Source organism: Canis aureus, chromosome 10 (assembly GCF_053574225.1).
Source record: "Canis aureus isolate CA01 chromosome 10, VMU_Caureus_v.1.0, whole genome shotgun sequence".
NCBI classification, from domain to species: Eukaryota; Metazoa; Chordata; class Mammalia; order Carnivora; family Canidae; genus Canis; species Canis aureus.
The window spans coordinates 62,305,474-62,331,270 of NC_135620.1; the positions used below are offsets into that span (position 1 = coordinate 62,305,474).

At 36.2% G+C, this 25,797-nt stretch overlaps 1 long non-coding RNA gene across 1 annotated transcript in view; it reads right to left on the minus strand.

The window, feature by feature from the left end:
* Positions 1 to 1,442: 1,442 nt before the first annotated feature.
* The window catches only part of LOC144322576 (uncharacterized), an 89,906-nt gene continuing 65,551 nt past the window's right edge, over positions 1,443 to 25,797 (minus strand). Inside the window, exon 3 of the long non-coding RNA XR_013388188.1 lies at positions 1,443 to 1,866. This is a non-coding gene — a long non-coding RNA (uncharacterized LOC144322576). The remainder of the gene's footprint in view (positions 1,867 to 25,797) is intronic.

Below are 25,797 nucleotides of genomic sequence, written 5' to 3' on the forward strand. Positions count from 1 at the left end.
TACAATGCAAATACTAGCCAAGCCCAGGGAAATAAATTTTTACATATTAGATCTATTTTATGTTAAACAGCCAGCAAAAACAAGTCCTGTTCCAGCATTTTATAGAAGACTGATTTTTGAGCATTAGAGTCTTAAGTGTGAGTTCACCTTGTTTATATATTTCTCTATTACAATATCTTAAGGAGTTATCATTTAAATTATTTACCCCAAATTATAAATAACATATACTGAATGAAACATTAATGCTGATAATAATCACCACCACTTATGGAGGACCTACCATATGTTGGAGTCCATAAAATAGGGAATTTGGATGTTCATTCACCCTTTCCCCCAAAGCTGGTACTTCCCTCACCTTTATCCAAAGGAGAGGGCCTTCATCACCTCCTGAGCTTGTGGGTATATACAGTTGCAGGGTGAGCACATAGCTTAAGTTGGAAGAGAACCAGACAAAGTCTCAGGACATAGTCAAGCATTGAATAAGTTCTGGGAGGTCTTTAGTCTAGATTCGAACTGCTAGTGAATACAAATCCACATAAAAAATTGACAGAGACAGCATCATAGACCCCGGATATAGTTTCAGCAAAGGTTGCATGGTCAGCTGTGGCAAGTTACAATTAAAGAGGGCACTTGTGATGAGCACCTGGTGTTGTATGTAAGTGATGAATCACTGAATTTTACTCCAGAAACCAATATTGCACTGTTAACTAACAAAATTTAAATTAAAAAAATAAATAAAATATTCAACAGCTATAAACTATTAGGAGCTGAAGCAATTCTGTTTCATTCCTTCTCTACCTCTATAACCATAAATATGAATCAAAATTTGTTCATTATATAGCATATAATGAAGTGCCTTACCAAAAATTACCATTAACATCTAATTTTCACCTATACCATAACACTGGAGATTATTATATAATGTATAATGCAATTTCTCTGTTTAGCAAGGCTTTATCTCACATATATCTATAAACTCTTATTCTTAGTTCACTTTAGTATGTTGTTTTTCTTCTGAACTATTATTTATAATGCTTTTCTTGTCCCTTATCATTTAAGAGGCTTTCATAGACTAAAAGCAGTACTTTGGGTACCCTTCTGAGTGAGCTGTATTGGCATTTTATAGAGGAGTACAATCCCAGAGTGAGAATACATAAAACAGATCAGAAGTCTTTGTTTATGATTCAAAGAATTAAATGATCCATCAGAGAAAGTATATAACACACACAAAAATAATTGATTGGATTTGATGGTATTTTTGTCACTTTTGCAAAATGGGACAATCTAGGTAGCCATGGGAGATATAGCTTACTACATATCCTAATGATTATTTATGGTTATTCTTGTAGAAAAAGACTAAAATTTAAGCAGAAAAAAACTGATTCAAATCCAAACTCTATCATATCTTTTTAAAGATTTTATATATTTATTTTAGAGAGACAGCAAGCACGAGTGAACATGAGCAGAGTGAGAGGCAAAGGGATAGAGAGGGAACCTCAAGCAGACTCCTCACTAAGCATGGAGCCCAATGCTGGGCTGGCCCATGACCCTGAGACCACAACCTGAGCCAAAATCATGAGTTGGGTCTCCACCAATTGATCTACCCGGGCACCTCTAAACTCTAACATTTTTAAATTTCTGAAATACATAAAATTTGGATTGACATTTTAGATATTTTTCTTCAATCATTTCTTTGGAGTATAAAATGGAATTGGAGTAAACTGGGATCCCTGGGTGGCGCAGTGGTTTGGCGCCTGCCTTTGGCCCAGGGCGCCATCCTGGAGACCCGGGATCGAGTCCCGCGTCGGGCTCCCGGTGCATGGAGCCTGCTTCTCTCTCTGCCTCTCTTCTTATCTCTTTGTGTGACTATAATAAATTAAAAAAAAAGAAAAGAAATTAAAACAAAGCAAAAAAAAGAATTGGAGTAAACTGCAGAAGCTTAAGTTCAGTTCAAAGAAGTAAACATTTCCCCAAAACTTGGGTATAATAAACTCTTGAATATTTCATAATTCCTCTTTAATTACCTACTGATTCCTACAACATATCACATCTCATAGTAAGTAATTATGCTGCTCTAAAGAAAGTCTGAAACAAAAAAGTTTGGGTTTTCTTTCTAAAACACTATCAGATATCTGACATTTTTTGGTGGTAATTTTAAACTTTTGATCATTGTTAACTAGTATAAGGTAAATTCCAGATGCATTTGGCCAGTCCTGGCATCCTGGCATATAATATCCTGCTTAAGTAATGCATGCCTTCACTTAATAACATCCAATAATCACATGCACAAATAAAAAAAGTTTAAGCTGTGTAGATCATATTTAGCAAATAGAACAAAAATAAAATGCACTTTCAAAGAGAATAACATTTCATTCTATCTCATAATACCTCATATAAAGGGAGGCTGCCACTCATCCTCCATTCCTAAACTAAAACAGAATGCCCACTGACTCTAGATGATTGTCTCCTTGGATGAGTGAATGCATTAGTGAGAAGCCTTCCAACCAGCAGAACAAATGAGTAGAAGACTAGCCCAAGTAAATTCAAAATTCTCCAATCTATAATCACAAACTACTTCTTCCATTTTAGGCCTTCCCAGGATTAAGTTAAGGTTTCCAAAGCCATAAAAAGCTAAAAATACCATTTTTTTGTAGTCTGTATCAAAATGAATACAACTATAAACCACAGACTAAGAACCTTTCCACTATACAATTAATGAAATTAAAAAAAAACAATTAATGAAATTACCTGATTAGATTTCAAAATACTGGTTGCATTGGGAATGCAATCCATTAGTGAATAAGCCTTTAAATCTTTGAGAGGATGTTATTAGAAAAAAATTCAAAGTTCATTGTTGAGTCACCGATTTCTTCAACTAGTTCTTTCTGTATTGTAATTGATAATTGAAATTTATTTGATCTTTGTAGCAAAAGGACTAGTTTTCATGAATGGTTAAGCACAGAATTAAGTATGGCCGTTGAACAGTCAATAATGTACTTGCCTATCCTCAATCAAGTAAGCACTTGATCAGCAAGAGAAACTGTTATTCACCCAAGGGTAAGTATGGTGAAAACAAATTGCAGTACCTATTGGAATAGTCATCACTTAACTTATCTGGAAGAACATGTTTTTTTTGTTTTGTTTTGTTTTGTTTTTTTTTGTTTTTTTCATTTTGTAGACATTTGGGTGAGACTGCCTAGACTTTCTCCTTAATCACTCCATAAACTTAATAAATCACTAAGCCCTATATATTTTACCTTCTAGAATCTCTCAGAATCATACCTTTTTCTCCATCCCCACAGCCACAATCTCTGGGCCATTACCATCTATTACCAGAACTATTAAAACTGTCTTTCAACTATTTTTCTGCCAATTTCTCCTTGTCCCAGTGTATGTCTACAGTTTGTCCAAGTCTACTTTGACTATGTGACTTCTCTAATCAAAAGTCCCTATTTGTACACTGTAATCTGGATCAAGTTCAAACCTCTTTACATGCCACACGGGGCTAAACATTATCTGGCCTCTGTCTTCTAATCTTACCTTCCTCCAATAACGAGAGGGGCAGAGATCTATGCCAATCAAAGGGTTTACTTTGCCCTGAGTATCTGTTTCATGGTGATTCTTCCTTCACAATACTCTCTCTATCCAGAATGTTCTCCCAACCCTGAAAATAGTACTCATTACTCTTTCTTGAGTCATCTCAGACAGAGATAACTTTTTTAAAAAAAGATTTTTTTTATTTATTCATGAGAGACACAGAGAGAGAGTCAAAGACATAGGCAGAGGGAGAAGCAGACTCCCTGAGGGGACCCCAATGTGGGACTCAATCCCAGGACCCCAGGATCACAACCTGAGCCAAAGGCAGACACTCAACCACTGAGTCACCCAGGCGTCCCCAGAGATAACTTCTTGAGGAAAAACTGTCCTGATGACTGCAGAAAGAACAGCTAATGAGAATATTTCCTATTATTGCCAGCATGTATAATTCATTTAGTAGCTATAATAACCCTAGGAAGGTCTATTGTTATTTTCGTTTTTCAGGTGAGAAAATGGAAATTCATAGGGATTAGAATTTTGCCCTATGTCACACAGGTAGGTAGTGAGTGTTAGTGCTAAGATACGAACTCTGGCAGTCTGAATCCAAAACATCCACATACTTTATTGTCACACCATATCACTTTCTGATCTTCGTCATAATACATAGAACAGCCTTGGAACACTACAGCTTATGAGTCTATCCCTACCAGACTCTGAATCCTTCAGGGCAGGCTAAATATCTATATTATCCTCCCTGAGCTCTCAACATCCAGTCCCCTCCCCCAAGACAGTAGATCCTTGAATAAATGAGAAAAAAAAAAGACTCATGAATTGACTTTTTTCTTTTCCTCACTTTCTTTTTGTTCATTAATTGCCCTGTAAGTGTGGCCACCTAAAAGACAAGCTAAAGAATTGAATATATAGGAGCTTCAATTCAGTGTTTCATGTTCTGTTAGATACAGTGTTGGGAAAAATGAAAATAACTGATTTAAGTGAAGTATCTGCATGTATTCTTGGAAGCCTCCTATTTTGTTATCAAGTATATATTTAAATTTGGCCTGTGTGTGTTTTGTCTTTCAAATTAGATCAGAAAATCCTGAGAGGAGAGACTGTGTCTATGTTCCTCTGTACCTCTTCCATTACTTAGTAATATATGCTGTGCACATGAAATGCTCAGTAAACATGTGTTGAATAAATGAGCCAATTATTTAATTACCTACAATTTGATAATACAGTGGCATGATTCTGTTAAGGTATTTATAGTATTTGAATCAGAAACTGTATTTGTGCAATTGAAATAATTGCAAGAGAAGGACTCTGGAGATATTTGTTCCTTAAATTTTAAAGATCACTCTGATGCTATAAGGGAAAAGATGATGCACCATCGACTTATCAACTTCTCTGAATTTGCTGACCTCAATTTCCACCCACTTGTGTTCCTCATTGAAAAAATCCTAGTGTCGGGGAAGGCCAGGGCACATTGACCATTGATGAACATCTCTTAATATCACCTCCAGAGACTCACACGATGGAGATCTGAAGCAATGAATGAACCACCCCACGAAAAGACCATGGAAGGGCATCAAGGCAAGGAGGAGAGCAAATATGTATACAATGGAATATTCCTCAGCCATTAGAAACGACAAATACCCACCATTTGCTTCAACGTGGATGGAACTGGAGGGTATTATGCTGAGTGAAATAAGTCAATCGGAGAAGGACAAACATTATATGGTCTCATTCATTTGGGGAATATAAAAAATAGTGAAAGGTAATAAAGGGGAAAGGAGAAAAAATAAGTGGGAAATATCAGAAAGGGAGACAGAACATGAAAGACTCCTAACTCTGGGAAGTGAACTAGGGGTGGTGGAAGGGGAGGTGGGCGGGGGGCGGGGGTGACTGGGTGGCGGGCACTGAGGTGGGCACTTGACGGGATGAGCACTGGTGTCATTCTGTATGTTAACAAATTGAACACCAATAAAAAATAAATTTATTTAAAAAAAAAAACAAAGCTGAAAGGAAGTTGGAGTGTTTGCAGAGACTTTGGGCTGTATAGAGTCTGCATTTATTCTAAAAGCAAGGGAAAGTCCTTTGGGATTTTAAGCAAGGCAGAGATCTAATTAATAATTTTAAAATCTGGGGCACCTGGCTGGCTCAGGTGGCAGCAAATGTGATTCTTGATCTCAGAGTTTATGAGTTCAAGCCCCACTTGGGCATAGGGATTACTTTAAAAAATAAATTATTAAAAAATCTTTCTACTTGTAGTGGATATGGCTATCAAACATTATTACAGATGAGGAATGAGATGGCTATCTTGCAGAAATGACTAGTAGATATTTTTGCTTCATCCTCAACCTCCAAGTATAGTCCTGTTAACACCACTCACGTCTGTTTTTTCAAAGCTACCTCCTTGTACTCAACCCTGCTGCCTTGTATTCAAGTCCCGCTGGTTTGGTCCAGTGTCTCGGAATCTGTCTCATTGGTTATTCTAATAGGGTCCAAACTGGTTTACCTCCAGGGGTAAACCTATCGCTTCTTAAAGCCCTTCGTTGAATCTCTAATACTTAAAGTAACCACAAATCCGGGTTTGCCCATTCTCAGTTTATAACTTTTGTCTCAGGGTAATTAATAACACCTACTGTCACTCTCAAAAGTCTCCTAGTTTGAATAATAACTTACATAGTGACTCTAATACTTTTAGTTTTAAATCCACACTCTTGAATGGAGGGATTCATATGACCTACATTCCTCTACACTCTATCCTATATTTTCCTGCCAAGCCTAGAAATCTGCAGTATTTTTAAGCATAATGTGCTCTGCCCTCAGTGTCTCTGCCTGTGCCCTATGAACCTCTCCCACTTCTTCCCACAGCTAGCTTCTGCATGATCTTCAAATTTCAGAACATTTTCCATATCTTTCAAGAACGCTTTTTGAACTTGGCTGAGGTTATGTGCTTCTACCTATAACACCATAACTGTTTGTATTCCCAGCAACTACCACAAAGCCAGGAAATGCCTGTTGAAAGCAGCAAAAGACGAAACTAAGAGAGCAAACAGGCAGACAGGAAAGAAAGGAGACAAAGAAAGAGGGAAGGAAAAAAAGATCACAGAAAGGAAAAATACCATGTCTCACACATCAGAAGTGTTTAATAACCTCTGGCTATCATCAACTTAAAAATTTTCCTCTAACCAAATTATCATTTCCATTATAAAAATGTTTATCAGTTTCTAGTCTAAAAAATATATTTTATGACTGCTATTTTGTCTTATTCTTAGAATCCTGTAATATAGATGAGATTGCTTCCATTAATTTTACAGATAAAGAAACTGAGACTCTCTCCCAAAGAGAGTCTAATTGCTTTTAAGCAGCATTTTTTCATCATTACTGGATTAAAACCAAGGTGTACCTATAGTATGTAGCTATGGATTTATTTTTTTAATATGGATGGATGACAACTGATTACAAGCTATGGTTTCTCAATTTGCATGATCACAGATATTTCACTCATATGCTTTTAGTCGAATCTCATTTCCCAAGGATAGATTAATTTAATTCATCGGTTTGCACATTTCAAGTTAAAGGGTGGATATCTGATATTAGAGAAGAGCTACTGACTTGTAGTATGTCAAAGAGTAACTGAAATGAAAAATGGTCAAAATGAGGCTAAAGTTTTCTAGGACACTGCTGATTATTTTTCATTTCCCCTATGCTTCTCCAAGATTAATTCTCTGTCTTTCTCTGCCCTGCACTTTCCCTAGGAGGCAGACATAAATGGACTCCACCTAGTAGGCTCCACTGCCAAAAGTTTTCCAGTTGGATTTGGATACTGGAACAGAGGCAGGCGATCTGAAGGCAGGAAGACAAAAACTGCAGTATTTCTTCACTTCTTTTCTATTTCCTTGCCATGTTCCTGGTGTAGCTGTGACCCTCTGTGTCAATAAGTTTTACCACCAGGCCTTCCTCCATAGTTTTAGCTTTCAATGGGATGAGATAACTAAATTCATTTTCCTTGTCTATTCAATTTTAAGAATAACATTCAATTTTTAGAGTGATAATTGTCTATTTGATTTTCAGAGTGGTAATCATTTAATAGTGATAATTCAGAGTTATTGGGAATATAAACTGCTTCTGGTCTCTGGGTGCCATTTTTTATTTTTATTTTTTTAGCCCTATTCAGTATATGTTCACTCTTTTTGTTAAAGTCTCTTCATTTGTAACATTTGAGTTCATTTCTGTTTCCTGCTGGGACTCTGTCTGAAACAGACACAGTATCTTCATTCATGATAATAATTAAAATTTAAAAATTGATATTTATGAAATCTCTAACATAGAAAATATATTACACTGGATTCTATCTGACAACAAGGAATAAAACACTTGGTTTAAAAGGCTTAAATGAATTAGGGTTTATTATTTTCACGTAACAAGAAGTCTGGATGTAGATGGCTAGTGGTATTAATTCTGGACTCCACAATACAGGTTCTGACATCCTTGATTCACTTAGCTTTTATTTAAAGATCATATGAAGTCTATTGTAGCTCCATCTGTCACATATTTATTCAATTAGAAAAAAAAAGGGAGAAGAGGAGAGGTAAGAGCAGCTATGTCCTTCTTAGGACTTAGTTTACTGGACACTGCTCTCAGTGGTCTTATGCTTAGCATTTGTTATGGGCCAAATTATATTCCTCAAAATTGATGTTGAAGTCCTAACCCCCAGTACTTCATAATGAGACTATATTGGAAATATAACCATTAAAGGGGCTATTAAGGTTAAATGAAATCATATAGATGGACCTAGTCTAATCCACATATGATTGGTGTCCCTATAAAGAGAGAAAGAAACACCAGGAATATGTATGCCGAGAGGAAAGACTACATGAGGACACAGTGATGTCCTTTTCACCACTCCTTTCAATATCAATGGAAGTTCCTAGCTAATGAACTAGATAAGAAATGGAAAACTATGGGGATCCCTGGGTGGCTCAGCGGTTTAGCGCCTGCCTTCAGTCCAGGGTGTAATCCTGGAGTCCTGGGATCAAGTCCCACGTCAGGCTCCCTGCATGGAGCCTGCTTCTCCCTCTGCCTGTGTCTCTGCCTCTCTCTCTCATGAATGAATAAATAAATAAATAAATAAATAAATAAAATATTTTTTAAAAGGAAACTAAAATTATACATATTGGAATGTAAGAATAAAAGTAGTTTTTTGCGGGGGGGGTGTTGGTAGATTGTTTTGTTTGTTTTTGGCAAATGACATGGTGTCTATGTAGAAAATCTCAAAGAATCAACAACAAAAATCCTATAACTAATAAGCAATTATAATAAAGATGTAACATATAAGATTATATCAACAATGGAAAATTGGAATTTAAAACACAGTACAATGGCCAAAATCCAGACAACACCAAATGCTGGTGAGGATATGAAGCAAGAAGAACTCTTATTCATTACCAGTGGGAATGAAAAATGGTACAGCCACTCTGGAAGCAAACTGGTAGTTTCCTACACAACAAAACATACTCTAACAAATGACTCAGCAATCATGCTCCTTGATATTTTACCTAAGGAGTTGAAAACTTATGTTTACGTAAAAGACTGCACAAAGATGTTTATACTAGCTTATTCATGACCGTCAAAATTAAAAGCAATGAAAATGTCCTTCAGAAAGAGAATAAATGAACTTTGATACAACCAATTAAATACTATTTGGTTCTAAAAAGAAATAAGCCATAAAAAAGCATGGAGTAAACTTAAACAAATATTATGAAGTAAAAAAAAAAAGCCCATATGAAAAAGCTATACACAGTATGATTCCAACCATATGACATTCTCAAAAACACAAAACTTTGGAGACAGCAAAAATATCAGGGGTTGGTTGCCAGGTGTTGGTTGGTAGAGATGAATGGGCAGAGCACAGAGGATTTTTAGGGAAGTAAAACTACTCTACATGATAGTATAATAGTGGATACATGTCTTTGTGTAAACCTACAGCAGATACAACACCAGAGTGAAACTTAATGTAAACTATTGACTCTGGGTGATAATGATGTGTCAACATAGGTTCAACAACTGCAACAAATGTACCATTCTGCTACAGAATGTTGATAATGAGGAAGGTTCTGCATGTGTGAGGGTAGAGGGTATATGGGAAATCTCTGTACTTTCTGTTCAATTTTGCTGTGAACATCGAAATGCTCTAAAAAATGAATCCCATTTATATTAGCATCAAAATGAAGTACTTGGGAATGAATCTAATACATATAGGATCTATATGTGAAAGACCCAGAAGAGCCAACACAATACTGAAGTAGAAGAATAAAGTGGGAGAATTAGCACTACAGAACAGCAAGACTTACTATAAAGCCACAATGATCAAAACGGTGTGGTTTTGGTGAAAGAATAAACAAAGAGAGTGATAGAACAGCCTAAAGAGCCAGAAACAGACCCACAGAAACATAGCTAACTGATCTCTGAAAATGGAAAAAAGCTAATTAATGGATAAAGGATAGTCTTTTCAACAAATTGTGCTAGAACAAAGGGATACCCACATGCGAAAAAAAAAATCTAAACACAATAATGAGTTTTGATGAAGCTAGAAAAAAACAATAAGTCTTTTTAATAGTGCACACAAATACTAACCTTGTGTATGAACATAGCTCCTATTTATATTATCATTATCAGCTTCAGAACTAAAGTAGATTCAGGTCTTAGAAAAATGATACGACGTACTGTAATGAAGTAGGGATTTGTGATATATTCATTGTCATTTATTAAATCTTTGGTACTGGAAAAATGATTGAATATCCCTGAGTAAGGTTTCCTTACCTATAAAATGGAAACAAAGATATTGCCTTCCCTTCCTAACATGGTTACAGAGATATTATTAAATAATGAAATAATTTAACAATATTGCAATAATGAAATAATCTCTGGAAGAGATCGTATTGGAGAGAAGCATCTTCCAGAGCTGAAAGTTAATCACAGGGTTATCAAGTCTTTATCAAACCACACCAAGTTCAAGTACCATGAGGAGAGGCAGCCACAGAGCAGCCACTTGAGAGTAAGATTGAGCATGAGAGAGAGAGAGAGAGAGAGAGAGAGAGAGAGACGAGGTCCAGAGTAACTGCTGGAAAGAATCTAATGGCAGCCACAGCTCACGTTACTATAGGCAGGTATATATGGGTCCTGCCTGGCTTTCAGCATGGACTGGCCTTTAGCATGAAAGTATGTATATATCGACATGCTCCAAATCCATTTTATGTATTCTCTATAGATGACTCTGGCCTTGAGCCTATTTCAACCTTGATGCTGAAATGTCTCCACCCACTTTGTTTTAATTTGGGTTTCTTCTAATACACACACACACACACACACACACACACACACAACCATTTACTCTTACATCCTCTCTATTCCTGGGATAGTAGTCTGTGTAGTTCCTTCATAGAAGTATTTACAGCTTTGCACAAAAACTATTACATAGTTCTGAGCAAATGAGCCAGGGAAAACTAGGATTATTTTTAATATTCAAGAGCATGGAACTTTCCAAATATAGTATGAGGTTCCTAACCTCCTCTTACATTTACTTTTTACTAGTTCAATCCTTCACTGGAGTAGTTCACCAGCAAACCATTCACAGCTTCCAAAACTGTAGTTTGAACTTCCTAATTATGTTCTTTAAATTCAATGCTTTTGATAACTATTTCTATAATCTGCATACTAGTCTCCATCTTCTGATGACCTGTATATTATGAAATAAAATGTTTTCTATTTATTTTTCCATCTATCTCATTTCTGTTGTTTCAGACCCTTCTAGTTGAAAGGGAAAGAAGACTGAACCTGCAGTAAAAACATCTGAATATAGTAATTAGCTCTGCTATTATATATTTATGTGACCTTGGGAAATAACTTGAATGCTTCAATGCCTTCATTTCAGTCTCCTCGTCTCCAAAAATAAGAATATGAACATGCACCTAGCTCACAGAATTGTTGTGAAATTAAATTAGATAATATAAGTAAAAGTTCCGGGCATTGGGTACTCAATAAATATCTGTTACCACTCAGTTATGAGCTCTCATTGCCCTTGACGTTGCTTCCAAAATGTTTAGAGCCATTATGATGGTAAAATACTTACTCAGACAAGGCTGAACTAAGCTATAAATTCACTGAGGCGTTCATATTTTCACAAGGAACAAATTCAAAACTCCTCTTCAAAACTGTAACTATCCATGTTCCCATGATAACTGCTTAGGATAATGGTGAAAGTTAGACAAAATTCTTCCAAAGGACAAGTTTATTCTTACAAGGTAAAGGCAAAAGGAACCCCCCCCCCAAAAGTCATCCATCTCTCTGCTCTCTGTTCACACTTCTTCCCCATCATTCTCTCTCGTCCTCTTATCCTATTTTTTTCTATATCTGTAGCCCCTGAATTCCTATGTAGAACCCTATGAATTTTAGAATCCAAGTTCTCAGCAAGTAGTACAGCATATCCTTTAGTCCCTTCCTACTCCAAGGTCCGCCCACCAATGACCAGCATTATGATCACGGTGAAGCTTGTTAGATGTGCTATCACAGACCTTACCTCAGATGTATGGAAACTTATTTGCATTTTAACAGGATTCCCAGCTGATTCTTATACACCTTAAAGTTTGAGAAGCACTGGTGTAGCCAATAGTTCTCAACTCTGGCTGCACAGTAGAACTACTCGGAGAATGTTAAAAAATGTATGTGTCCAATCCCTGCCCTCAAAAACATTCTGATATAGTTGGTGTGAGGTAGTGCCTGAGCATTACTATTTTTAAATTGTCCCAGATGATTCTAATGTATTGCCATGTTTGAGAGTCTTTTTCCTGTCTCAGTCAGGTTTTAGTACAATAATACTTTTAAAATCAGTATTTACAAACTTAAACAGCTTTAGCTACCCATTTAGCAACACTAAAAACCTATACAATGAGACATACTCAAAAACACTGTTATTAAAAAAAACACTGTTATTTCTTGCAATATGATGAGAACATACAATGTCTTAAAATTTAAAGATTTAAATTAAAAAATTTTAAATAGACATACACATTTTGTTTTGTGGGCTTAACCTCAGTCCACATATCTCCTGCTGACACTTATAAAAAATAAATAAAGTTGCATTATAGGACACAGAGGATTCCAAGTGAAAAGTGAAAACTGCTCTTCTCCAATCAATCTATCTTCCCAAAGGTAGTAACTATTAGTATTTACTTTTATCATCTAGAAAAAAAAATTTAATACCACATAGATAGATAGATTTACTTTTATTCTCACACACCAGAATCACACTATATGTTGTGCTCTTTATTGCCTTTTTTCATTTAATATATCTTAGAAATCCTTCCTTTTGTGTATACCTTATTCTTTTCAATAGCAAGTTTTTTAGTTCTCTGTTTTGATTGAAGCCCTGGTTGTATCCAGTTCTTTTTTGATGTCTTTTTATTTCTTTGTGGTTTGATTATTTTTCTATATCACAGCATTAAATGAATATCCTTATACTTGTATCCTGGCACAATCCGGTAAGGGTATCTATGAGATATATTTTAGTGGTATAATTCCTGGAACAAAAGGTATGGGCAGTTTTAATTTATATGTGTTACCAAATTGACACTAATGAGGTATATGTCTACTGTCTCTCAGCACCAGTATATGCTTCTGCATAATTTTATCCCCACCAGCTCAAGATATTATCAAATCTTATAATTTTTGTCAACATGATATATAAAAAATGAGATTTTATAGTTGTTTAATGTTGCATTTCTTTATATATGAAAAGGTCAAACATCTTCTCAGATGTTTACTGGTTGTCTTCTCTTTTTTCAACTATGTCTCTTTCTGACTTTTATATTCAGCCTGGACCAATTAAGTTCAGAAATCAGATGTTTAGGAGTGATACTTCTTTTCCTTTGCTGCTGTATTGGAAAAAAAACACTGAAAAGAACCAAAGCAGAGAAAGAGGCCATTACCTGGTATCATCCTAATATGTATGAGGAATATAGAGGATTCTATGGTTCACAAAGATAGTTCTTTTCAGCTTTCTGATAATTGGTAGATTACGAGTAGAGTCTGAGGCTGAAACTAGAGTAAGTCAGCTAGAGAAGGAAGACCCCCTTTGAACCATTGGTCTTTGATTTCCTACACCACACCAGATACCAGATAGCCTCCCATAGAAATAGGGGTCATCTTGCCTGAGAACATGTCAAGCATGCCTAAGAAAAAGTTTGGGGGTAGAAAAGGCCTAGTTATAGGTTGAGATTCCCAAGGCAAAGCCAAAGAAATATGGCTAGCAGCAAAACTCACTTACATAGGTCTAGACTGGGAATCTTATTCATACTTCTTTATCAGTGGTTGGCAAATGGCTATCTTCATCTCTAAACAGCCTACCTGAGAAGACACATGGTGACTCTATGTGATGAACACTGGGTTTTATATGCAACTGATGAATAACTGAACTCTACATATGAACACTAATGGTGTACTGTATGCTGGTTAATTGAATTAACCTAAAAATTTTTAAAAATATTTCCATCCCATCCTCCATCCAGAACAATTACTGGATATTAGTAAGGACTCTTCAAAGAATTATAAGGACTTACTAAAGAAAAAGTAAGCAGGAAGTCTCAGTTTAAACTGAATACTATAGGGGATCCCTGGGTGGCGCAGCGGTTTGGCGCCTGCCTTTGGCTCAGGGCGTGATCCTAGAGACCTGGGATCGAATCCCACATCGGGCTCCCAGTGCATGGAGCCTGCTTCTCCCTCTGCCTGTGTCTCTGCCTCTCTCTCTCTCTCTCTCTCTCTCTCACTGTGTGCCTATCATAAATAAATAAAAATTTTAAAAATATAAAAAAATAAAAATAAACTGAATACTATACTTTATTAAAAGTATATATGCTCAGAGCAATAATTAGAAAGATAGAAAAAGCCAGGTGCAGGCAGGTTGGCTTAATAACAAAGCCATAGTCATTGAAGATATTTCAAATATAACATGTTGCCGATTCTAAATGTATTTTCTAGACCAGTTCCCACTGTACATACATCTAAATCCCATTAGAGAGCAAAAAACAAATGATGAAGGAGCTAGTTCATAAGAATCCCTGTAAAGGACTATGACATATATAGCACTACTTTATGGACCTGAAAATGTAATTTTAAGAAAGGAAAGAAAGCTTTGCTTCTGAAAAGAGAACTTCCTCGCTTACTTTTTTTTTTCTTGGCTGCAGAGTATCCAAAGCTGCTTCATCACCCAGACCTCACCACAGTAATAGAGGCCCCCAGGAAAGACCCATGGTGCAGAAGGCGGAAGAGGCACCTCCAGAAGAGGTGATATACAGTGGAAGTGACTTCATAGCCAGGAAAATGTAACCAAAAAAATAAGGTAGTACTCCTCCATCTGAGAGGAGGGAGATGATCTCCAGAGGAGAGTGAGACAAGGCAAAGTAGTATGGCTTAGTAAGCAGAGGCACTACCCCTAACCCCTGGAGTCGAGGTGAGCAAGGGAGTAAGGAAGATGCAATGTGACCAGACTTGGTCTAAGCACACCTGATATATATCCAGGAGGCTACAGAAATGATGAGGAAACAAAAAGAAAGTGGAATTATGCATTAGCAGGTGGATCATGAACCAGTGAAATAAAACCTATTACTTATTACCGTATTACCTGGGTGTGCTAAGGAAATACATGTACAGGTATTTATTCATGTATAACCAGAAAGGGTAACAATATTTTTAAAAATATGGCTCGTATGATAAAATACCATGCAGCCATTTTAAATGCTCTGCATCACTGGCCATCAGGGAAATACAAATCAAAACCACAATGAGATACCACCTCACACCAGAAAGAATCGGGAAAATTAACAGGAACCACAAATGTTGGAGAGGATGCGGAGAAAGGGGAACCCTCCTGCACTGTTGGTGGGAATGTGAACTGGTGCAGCCACTCTGGAAAACTCTGTGGAGGTTCCTCAAAGAGTTAAAAATAGACCTGCCCTATGACCCAGCAACTGCACTGCTGGGGATTTACCCCAAAGATACAGATGCAGTGAAACGCCGGGACACCTGCACCCCGATGTTTCTAGCAGCAATGGCCACAATAGCCAAACTGTGGAAGGAGCCTCGGTGTCCATCGAAAGATAAATGGATAAAGAAGATGTGGTCTATGTATACAATGGAATATTCCTCAGCCATTAGAAACGACAAATACCCACCATTTGCTTAGACGTGGATGGAACTGGAGGGTATTATGCTGAGTGAAATAAACCAATCGGAGAAGGACAAACATTATATGGTCTCATTCATTTGGGGAATATAAAAATTAGTGAAAGGAAATAAAGGGAAAGGAGAGAAAATGAGTGAAAATATCAGTGAGGGTGACAAAACATGAGAGACACCTAACTCTGGGAAATGAACAAGGGGTAGTGGAAGGGGAAATGGGTGGGGGGATGAGGTGACTGGGTGATGGGCACTGAGGGGGGCACTTGGCGGAATGAGCACTGGGTGTTATGCTATATGTTGGCAAATTGAACTCCAATAAAAAAATAAAATATAAATAAATAAATAAAAAATAATAAATAAATAAATAAATAAATAAATAAATAAATAAATAAATGTTTTAAAATAAATATTTAAAGAGTTACGGGTAAAGTTATACCATAAGAAGGAAAAAAAAGAAAATTAAATTGTATATATAATATGACCCAAATATTTATTAAAGAAAAACATAGGTAGAGATTAGAAAAAAATATCAAAATATCAATGCTTACTATTTTATCATAGTAGAATTATGTTGTTTTCTATCATGTTTATCATTTTTAAATAGTATAGTGAAACTAAAAGCCTACATGTAGAAGTCTAGACAGGTAGGCGTAAACAGTGCTGTGATTAATATCTCACACATTCCTTGTTGCTCATTGGTTCATAATTACTTTATGTAAAATGATACAAAGTTAAAGCAAAAAACAGCGGCAGAGCTATATGATACATACTTTAAAAGCGACTTGAATTTTATTAAGAAAGGTGCTAATATTTTTTTAAGATTTTATTTATTTATTTGAGATAGAGAGAGAGAAGACCAGCATGGGGAGGGGGCAGAGGGAGAAGAAGAATGAGAAGCGACTCCCCATTGAGCAGGGAGCCTGACTCAATCCCAAGACCCTGAGATCATAACCTGAGCCAAAGACAGATGTTTAACCAACTGAGCTACCCAGGCATCCCTCAGAAAGCTGTTAATTAAGCTTATCTCCAGATGAAAGTATTACAGGAAATTAAAAATTTTCTCTAATTTTTCTTTTCTTCTTTCTTTCTCTTCCTCTTCTTCCTTCTCCATTTTCCCTTCCTCCTCCACCTCTTCCTTCTCCTCTTTTTTTCTCTTCCTCCCTTTTCTCTAATTAATCAGGAAAATACATGTTATTAATCTCTTCAAATGTATCGTTTACTTCATGGATTTTTCTGCCTGCTGTCTTTCTTTGGTATTTTGGAAAGCAAAAATACCATATTTTTGAAAGCAAATTTGAATCTTATGCGTTCCATAAAGTGTCCCAGGTGACTACTCTTTCCTCCACCTCACACAAGACCCTGGGAAGGATTTCATATGTAGAACATGTTGTGTAGTATCCTACACTGACACTAGCACATTAGCCCTGAGAAGGCAAAGTTCTTCACTCAATGTCCTCAATTTATGGAATATAATAGCTGTCTTCTATTAGATAGGCAATTAATATTATTGGATGCTTAATAGCTTTGGTAACCCCAGGTTAACCATTTTAATACCAGATTATTTAAATATTAATTAAGAGACAATCATACATTTTCCTCCCATTGATTCAAGCTTAGTATTTTTTGAAACTTATCACATTATTTTTCAATTAGAAAATATTAAGAAGACAATAAACAAGACTTGTGCCTATCAAATTCCAAGGACTCCTTCTCCAAATCCCACATGCTTACAGCTCATATTAAATCTGCAAGTTGACTCTGAGTAAATAAATGCACACAAAATCAATACTTGATCTACAGAAATACTTCACTGCCAAATGTTTGAATAAAATATCCATTCCCTGTAAGCATGCAGGATTTGGAAAGAAAACTAAGGTGGATGTGACTGATGTTCTTGGAATCCAGAAATACTTCCCTCTCCTCCGAGGCACAAACATGGCAAGAACCATGGAGAAGGGGTCCTTGGAATTTGATATGCACAAGTCCATGGTTCTCATTGTTGTTAGCCCAAATTGTCATAAAAGTTTGTCAGATCTCAATTACATTACTACATCTTTGACTAAACGTCATAATGTGATCAGGATGGCAAAAGGGTTTTCAAATATGCAAATCTGTTCTCTTCACTTTGATCCTCTAAAATTCTTCAGTACTTTGTTCACAGAGTAAAACTTAAACTTATTTTACCAAATAAGACTTTCTCTTTTTCCCAAAATTGTATTTAAATTCTGGTTAGTTAACATATAGTGCAATATTGGTTTCAGGAGGAGAATTCAGTGATTCATCACGTACATACAACACCCAGTGCTCATCATAACAAGTACCCATACCCCATCTAGCCCATCTCTCATCCACCTCCCTCTATCACCCCTCAATTTGTTCTCGATCCCTAAGAGTCTCTTATGGTTTGTTTCCCTCTCTACTTTTTTTCTCCTTTTTCCTCCCTTCCCATGTGTTCATCTGTTTTGTTTCTTAAATTCCACATATGAGTGAAGTCATATGGTATTTGTATTTTTCTGACTTATTTTGCTTAGCATTATATATTGTAGCTCCAACTCTGTCATTGCAAAAGACATCTTTTGATGGCTGAGTAATATTCCAGTGTGTGTGTGTGTGTGTGTGTGTGTGTGTGTGTGTATCACCTCTTTTTTATGCATTCATCAGTTGATGGGCATTTGGACTTTTTCCATAGTTTAACTATTATTGATAATTCTGCTATAAACATCGAGGTGCATATACCCCTTCAAATCTATATTTTGGTATCCTTTGGGTAAATACCTAGTAGTGCAATTGCTGGGTTGTAGGGTAGTTCCATTTTTAACTTTTTTGAGGAACTTCCATACTGTTTTCCACATTGGCTGCACCAGGTTGCACAAGAGGGTTTCCCTTTCCCCATATCCTTGCCAACACTTATTTTCCTGTGTTAATTTTAGCTATTCTGAGAGGTATGAGGTGGTATCTATCATGGTTTTGATTTGTTTTTGTATTTAATTTGTATTTTCCTGATGATGAATGATTTTTCCATGTTCTGTTAGCCATCTGAATGTCTTCCTTGGAAAAGTGTCTATTCATGCCCTCTGCCCATTTCTTAACTGGATTATTTGTTTTTTTGGGTGTTGAGTTTGAGAATTTTTTTGTAGGTTTTGGATACTAACCCTTCATCAGATATGTCATTTGCAAATATCTTCTCCCTTTCTTTTTTTTTTTTAATTTTTATTTATTTATGATAGTCACACAGAGAGAAAGAGAGGCAGAGACACAGGCAGAGGGAGAAGCAGGCTCCATGCACTGGGAGCCTGATGTGGGATTCGATCCCGGGTCTCCAGAATCGCGCCCTGGGCCAAAGGCGGGCGCCAAACCGCTGCGCCACCCAGGGATCCCATCTTCTCCCTTTCTATATGCAGCCTTTGAGTTTTGTTGATTGTATCCTTTGCTGTACAGAAGCTTTTTATCTTGATGAAGTCCCAATAGTTCTTTTTTGCTTTTATTTACCTTGCCTCTGGTGATATGTACAGTAAGAAGTTGCAGCCAAGGTCAAAGAGGTTGCTACCTGGGTTCTCCTCTAGGATTTTGGTTTCCTGTCTCATGTTGAGGTCTTTCATCCATTTTGAATTTACTTTTGTGTATGTGTAAGAAAATGATCCAGTTTCATTCTTCTGCATGTTGCTGTCCAGTTTTCCCAATACCATTGTTAAAGAGACTATTTTCCATTGAATACTCTTTCCTACTTTGTCAAAGATTAGTTGACCATATAGTTGTGGGTCCATTTCTGGGTTTTCTATTTTGTTCCATTGGTCTGTGTCTATTTTTGTGTCAGTACCATATGATTTTGATGACTACAGCTTTGTAATATAGCTTAAAGTCTGGAATTGTGATGTCTCCAGCTTTGCTTTTCTTTTTCAGGTTTGTTTTGGGTATTCAAGGTATTCTGTGGTTACACACAAATTTTAGGATTGTTTGTTCTAGCTCTGTGAAAAACACTGGTGGTATTTTGATAGAGATTACTTTAAATGTGTAGATTTCTTTGGGTAGTATAGACATTTTAACAATATTTGTTCTTCCAATCCATGAGCATGGAATGTCTTTCCATTTCTTTGAGTCCTCTTCAATCTTTTTCATGAGTGTTCTATGGTTAGGAACAAGACAGAATGTCCACTCTCACCACTACTATCTGCTATTTAACATAGTACTGGAGGTCTTAGCCTCAGAAATCAGATGACAGAAAAAAAAATAAAGGGCATCCAAATAGGCATTGAAGAAGTCAAACTTTCCCTATTTGCAGATGACATGATACTTTATGTAGAAAACCCAAAAGACTCCACAAAAATATTGGTAGAACTAATATATGAATTGAGCAAAGTTGCAGGATTTAAAATCAAGATACAGAAATCTGTTACTGATAATGAATCAAGAGAAGAAGAAATCAAGGAATTGAACCCATTTACAATTGCACCAAAACCACAGGATATCTAGGAATAAACCTAGCCAAAAAGATAAAAGATCTGTACTGAAAACTACAAAGAAGACTTTTACAATCTTTCCCTTTCCACCTTTTGCATCCTTTCACATGACTGTTCCTCTGGGTATACTTAATTACTCTATATGGTATTCATTTAATATATCCAGAAATATTTAAAGTGATATATTTAAGTACTTTTGGTTGTCCCAGTTTCATGACCTTGAACCTTTTTACTTGCTCACTTCTGATTAAAATATGCTCTTACAGACGTTCCCAAGTTAATGTAGCTATATAGTCATTTTTTACAACTTAGCCTAAGCATAATTTGCTATAAGAAGTTCTTTACTTCAATTTGAGTTAAAGCTCCCAATTCCTACTGTCACCTTCTACCTGTGCATGTCTCTATCTTAAGGCCCTCTATTGTATTTTCCTCATTGCTTGTGCATCTCTACAATTCAAATGCAAGTAAACTAAGACAATTACAATTGTTTGATTCATCCTTTTATTGCCAACAGGAATTACTTAGTGGATTATCCTTAGTAGGGTCTTTAAAAAGGATTTACTGAATTAACACACACGTAACCAATATCGAAGTATTAAAAAAAAAACCTCATTGCTAGATGTTCTAATAAAATGTCCATTTTCTATAGTTCATACAGGAGAAAGGAAAACTGAAGTGATGCCATACTCTTAAAATCCAGAGCTTTATCACTATAGCCTGGCACATCAGGTGACAAAAACTATGGACTACCTATTCTTAGACTTCGATTTGTATCAGAACCATCTAGTTTCTCCCTAAGAAAGTCTGATTCATTAGGGTTAGCATCTAGTTTGAGCACCTGCATTTTAAAAGATGATCCTGATTCACATAGAAATCTGAGAACTAGAGATATGGAGGGTGCCTTGAATATTTTCTATTTGTTTTACAATGTTTAAGAGGTCTTAAAGAAAAATAAAATGCTCCATTTTTACTAGGACATTTATTCTATCCTTTGGGACTATCATCTTGTCTACTTTATTTGTCTTTGAAATCAATAAATTCTTGCTTGATGCTCTTAAAAATCTCCCGCCTTAATATCTTCCTCCATCCATCTTAATTAAAGCACAGATCCATAGCTGGGGGCATCACAATGCCAGATTTCAGGTTGTACTACAAAGCTGTGGTCATCAAGACAGTGTGGTACTGGCACAAAAACAGACACATAGATCAATGGAACAGAATAGAGAATCCAGAAGTGGACCCTCAACTTTATGGCCAACTAATATTCGACAAAGGAGGAAAGATTATCCACTGGAAGAAAGACAGTCTCTTCAATAAATGGTGCTGGGAAAATTGGACATCCACGTGCAGAAGAATGAAACTAGACCACTCTCTTGCACCAGACACAAAGATAAACTCAAAATGGATGAAAGATCTAAATGTGAGACAAGATTCCATTAAAATCCTAGAGGAGAACACAGGCAACACCCTTTTTGAATTCGGCCACAGTAACTTCTTGCAAGATACATCCACGAAGGCAAAAGAAACAAAAGCAAAAATGAATTATTGGGACTTCATCAAGATAAGGAGCTTTTGCACAGCAAAGGATACAGTCAACAAAACTCAAAGACAACCTACAGAATGGGAGAAGATATTTGCAAATGACCTATCAGATAAAGGCTAGTTTCCAAGATCTATAAAGAACTTATTAAACTCAACACCAAAGAAACAAACAATCCAATCATGAAATGGGCAGAAGACATGAAGAGAAATCTCACAGAGGAAGACATAGACATGGCCAACAAGCACATGAGAAGATGCTCCACATCACTTGCCATCAGGGAAATACAAATCAAAAACACAATGAGATACCACCTCACACCAGTGAGAATGGGGAAAATTAACAAGGGAGGAAACCACAAATGTTGGAGAGGATGCGGAGAAAAGGGAACCCTCTTGCACTGTTGGTGGGAATGTGAACTGGTGCAGCCACTCTGGAAAACTCTGTGGAGGTTCCTCAAAGAGTTAAAAACAGACCTGCCCTACGACCCAGCAATTGCACTGCTGGGGATTTACCCCAAAGATACAGATGCAATGAAACGCCGGGACACCTGCACCCCGATGTTTCTAGCAGCAATGGCCACAATAGCCAAACTGTGGAAGGAGCCTCGGTGTCCATTGAAAGATGAATGGATAAAGAAGATGTGGTCTATACATACAATGGAATATTCCTCAGCCATTAGAAATGACAAATACTCACCATTTGCTTTGACATGGATGGAACTGGAGGGTATTATGCTGAGTGAAATAAGTCAATTGGAGAAGGACAAACATTATATGGTCTCATTCATTTGGGGAATATAAATAATAGTGAAAGGGAATAGCGGGGAAGGGAGAAGAAATGGGTAGGAAATATCAGAAAGGGAGACAGAACATGAAGACTCCTAACTCTGGAAAATGAACTAAGGGTGGTGGAAGGGGAGGAGGGCGGGGGGTGGGAGTGACTGGGTGGCAGGCACTGAGGGGGCACTTGACGGGATGAGCACTGGGTGTTATTCTGTATGTTGACAAATTGAACACCAATAAAAAATAAATTTATTATTAAAAAAATAAAAATAAAGCACAGATCCTAGGTCTTTGAAGACTGCTCATGTCTTATATTAGACTGAGCCATCCCTGCAGTGACATCAGCTATGGATCAAAACATCTCTCAGTTACCCTCTGGGGCTCTGCTGTTTACTCGCAGAGACAACAGCATATATGGCATTCTTCAAGCAGCTTTCAAAATAACTTGAGGGTTTAAAGAATTTAAATGGAAAATAACCTATGAATTTTGGAGGTTTTCTGTCCAATATACAATATATTAAATGGCATGTTTCCCCCCAAGCAAGATCTTCATTAAGTTATAAAATTCACACACTGTAATAAAAAGGAGTTCTTGGTCTGATACAACAACATAGTGCCCTAAGGGTAAGTACTACAGAAATAAAAATCAACAGTATTATAATTTGACTATCTTTGTAGACTTAAAAGATGATTAAAAGAAACTTCAATAGGTTTTTGTAGTTTAACTTTTGTGACAGTGAATGATTTGGAATTTTACTAACACTCTTATTACAGTCCTTCAGAATACTTACAAATCTGTTATGCAGAAAAGTAGTTCTCATGTTTCACTCAGAAGCAGTGATGCTTTTTCTTTACCACAGGAGGGAAAAAATGGATGGGGAAAAAGGAATGAAAAGTTAACTACTCTTATCGTCAAGAAACATTCAAATGAGATCCATATTTTGCTATGAATTTGTGCACTGTGTGTTTGTTAATATACAAATGCCAAGTATTAGTACCAATTATTAACCATAATACAGATGGTTTCTTAAAGCCAATAATAGTTCATATCATATTTGCATTAACATGAACTTCAGATTGAAGTCTACATGATACTTTATAAGAAAAAGGAAACCTGTAATCCAGCCTGAACAAGATTAAGAAGACTGTCTGCTTTCTGATAATTCTGTGATAAATGAGAAAAGATTTGTGTTTGAAAAACATCATTCCCTTGATGAGAACAGTAGATACCTTTTCTCCTCAGATAGCTACCTAGTATCCTTCAGTATTCTGTTATTTTATTTAGATGAACCACTGAAGGGGAGCAATAGGAACTGTAGTGAAAATCTGATACAATAATATGTGTAAAAGATAAATTATAGTTCCTGTACACAGAAGGTATTTGGTAAATTCCACTGTATGCCACACTAATGCTTCGTTATTTAACTATAGAGAAAAAGCTAAAACTGATGGTTAACAGAGGGGAAGTGGGGGGGGGATAAGGAAATAGAGGATGGAGAATAAAGAGTACACATAATGAAAAAGATAAAATGAAATGAAAAAAAATTACAAAAAAAAGGAGGGGGTACAACATATACCAGCCCTGCGACAGATGCTGGGGATATATCTGAAAACAAAAGTAACACAGTTCTTCCACTCTCGGAGCTCACATTCTACTGGAGAGGAGAGATAATAGGCAATTAAGTAAGTGTTTATAAAATATCAAATTGTAAGATATTCTATTTAAAAATAGAGCTAATAGGGAGCCATAAAAGTGAAAAAAAAAAAAACATTCTAGCCTCTTGGAATCCCTTCCCTCTCTTAGATTTAGCCCTTTCCCCAATCTGTCACTTTAGACCAGGACCTTTACCTATACCTCTGCTCCTTCTCCTCAAGCTGTCTCTCTCTGTCTCCTAAAAGCTTCCAAAAACATGCCTTATATTAATTCACTCAGTTGATTTTAATAGAATTGAAGTCATTTTCAAGAAATTAAACACTATCATCTTGGCAACAATTCACAAAAGACAGGAATTTGATTTGTGAAACATCGCGGTACAATCACTGGACCTCCAAGCTTGTAATGCTCTAAAAATTCACATGCACAATTCCATCTGGATAGAGAACCATCAGCCAAACAGGGCCAGATTCACACACTCTTTTTAGAACTGATACTGAAGAAGTCATTTCAAACATTTAAACTTAGCATTACTTTTTAAAACTTGAAGAAGTGGGCAAGTATAATTGAAGTGCACTAATGACTCTAGTGTAGTTTTAACCTACATTAATCAGAAGTGTTCTCATTGTTTGCAGATGGACTTTATAGAAATGGCTTTGCAAGGTTTTGCTTACCCATTCTGGCAGTTGGAAGCAGCATAATTTATTTGCAAAGCATCCTTTATGCAAACTATATCCATTCCCCAAATGTTCCCCTGAATTAAATAAGGCAAGAGTGTAGACAGAATAAATTAAAGAAAATCATAGCATGCAAATATTATAGAAGGAATTAATTAAAACCCACATGGCGTTTGGCCAGAAAAAAAAGAGGAGAAACTAATAAGTATATTCAAGTACAGGAAAATAACTTTAGATGATATTTGGAGGAAATGGAATGTTGAAAGTGATAGAGAAAAGCTGACACTGGCATTATTATAAAGAGTGCAAGAGACTCTTTTACCAAAACAGGAATAAACAGAATTTCAAATTATATGTGACTTCAATATTAGATAAGTCTACAATTAAATATAGGAAGAGGATTTTCTTCTAAGAAACTACTACAAATTGCATTCAACTAAGATGCAGTTGTATTATATCTTCCAGGAATAATTTTAATAAAGTATGTTTTAGTTATCCTATGATATATTCAATTTCATTTCAGAAGTGTAATCACAATAATGAAATAAGAAAATTAAAAAAAAATAATTCGCTGTATTTACTTGAAGAATTCTACCTCAACATTTCTGGATAAAGTCAAATGGTTATGTATTCTTCTAAAATAATGTCACAATTTCTACTGCTAGGATAACTAACGAATTGGGTCTATGGAATTATTAGATCTTCTGGTTAACCAGGTTTGAGATAATCCTTTACACATCAAGCCTATGTCAAAATTCCTTTTGAATGTAAGTACCAAATAAATTCATGATCTGGTGGTGGAGATGTTCAAATAAATAGCTAATTATAGTACAATGTGATAAGACATACAAAAGAGTTTTGCAAGTTGTTGGAGAGCAGAGGAGGAATTACCAACCTAGGCTGGGAGGAATCA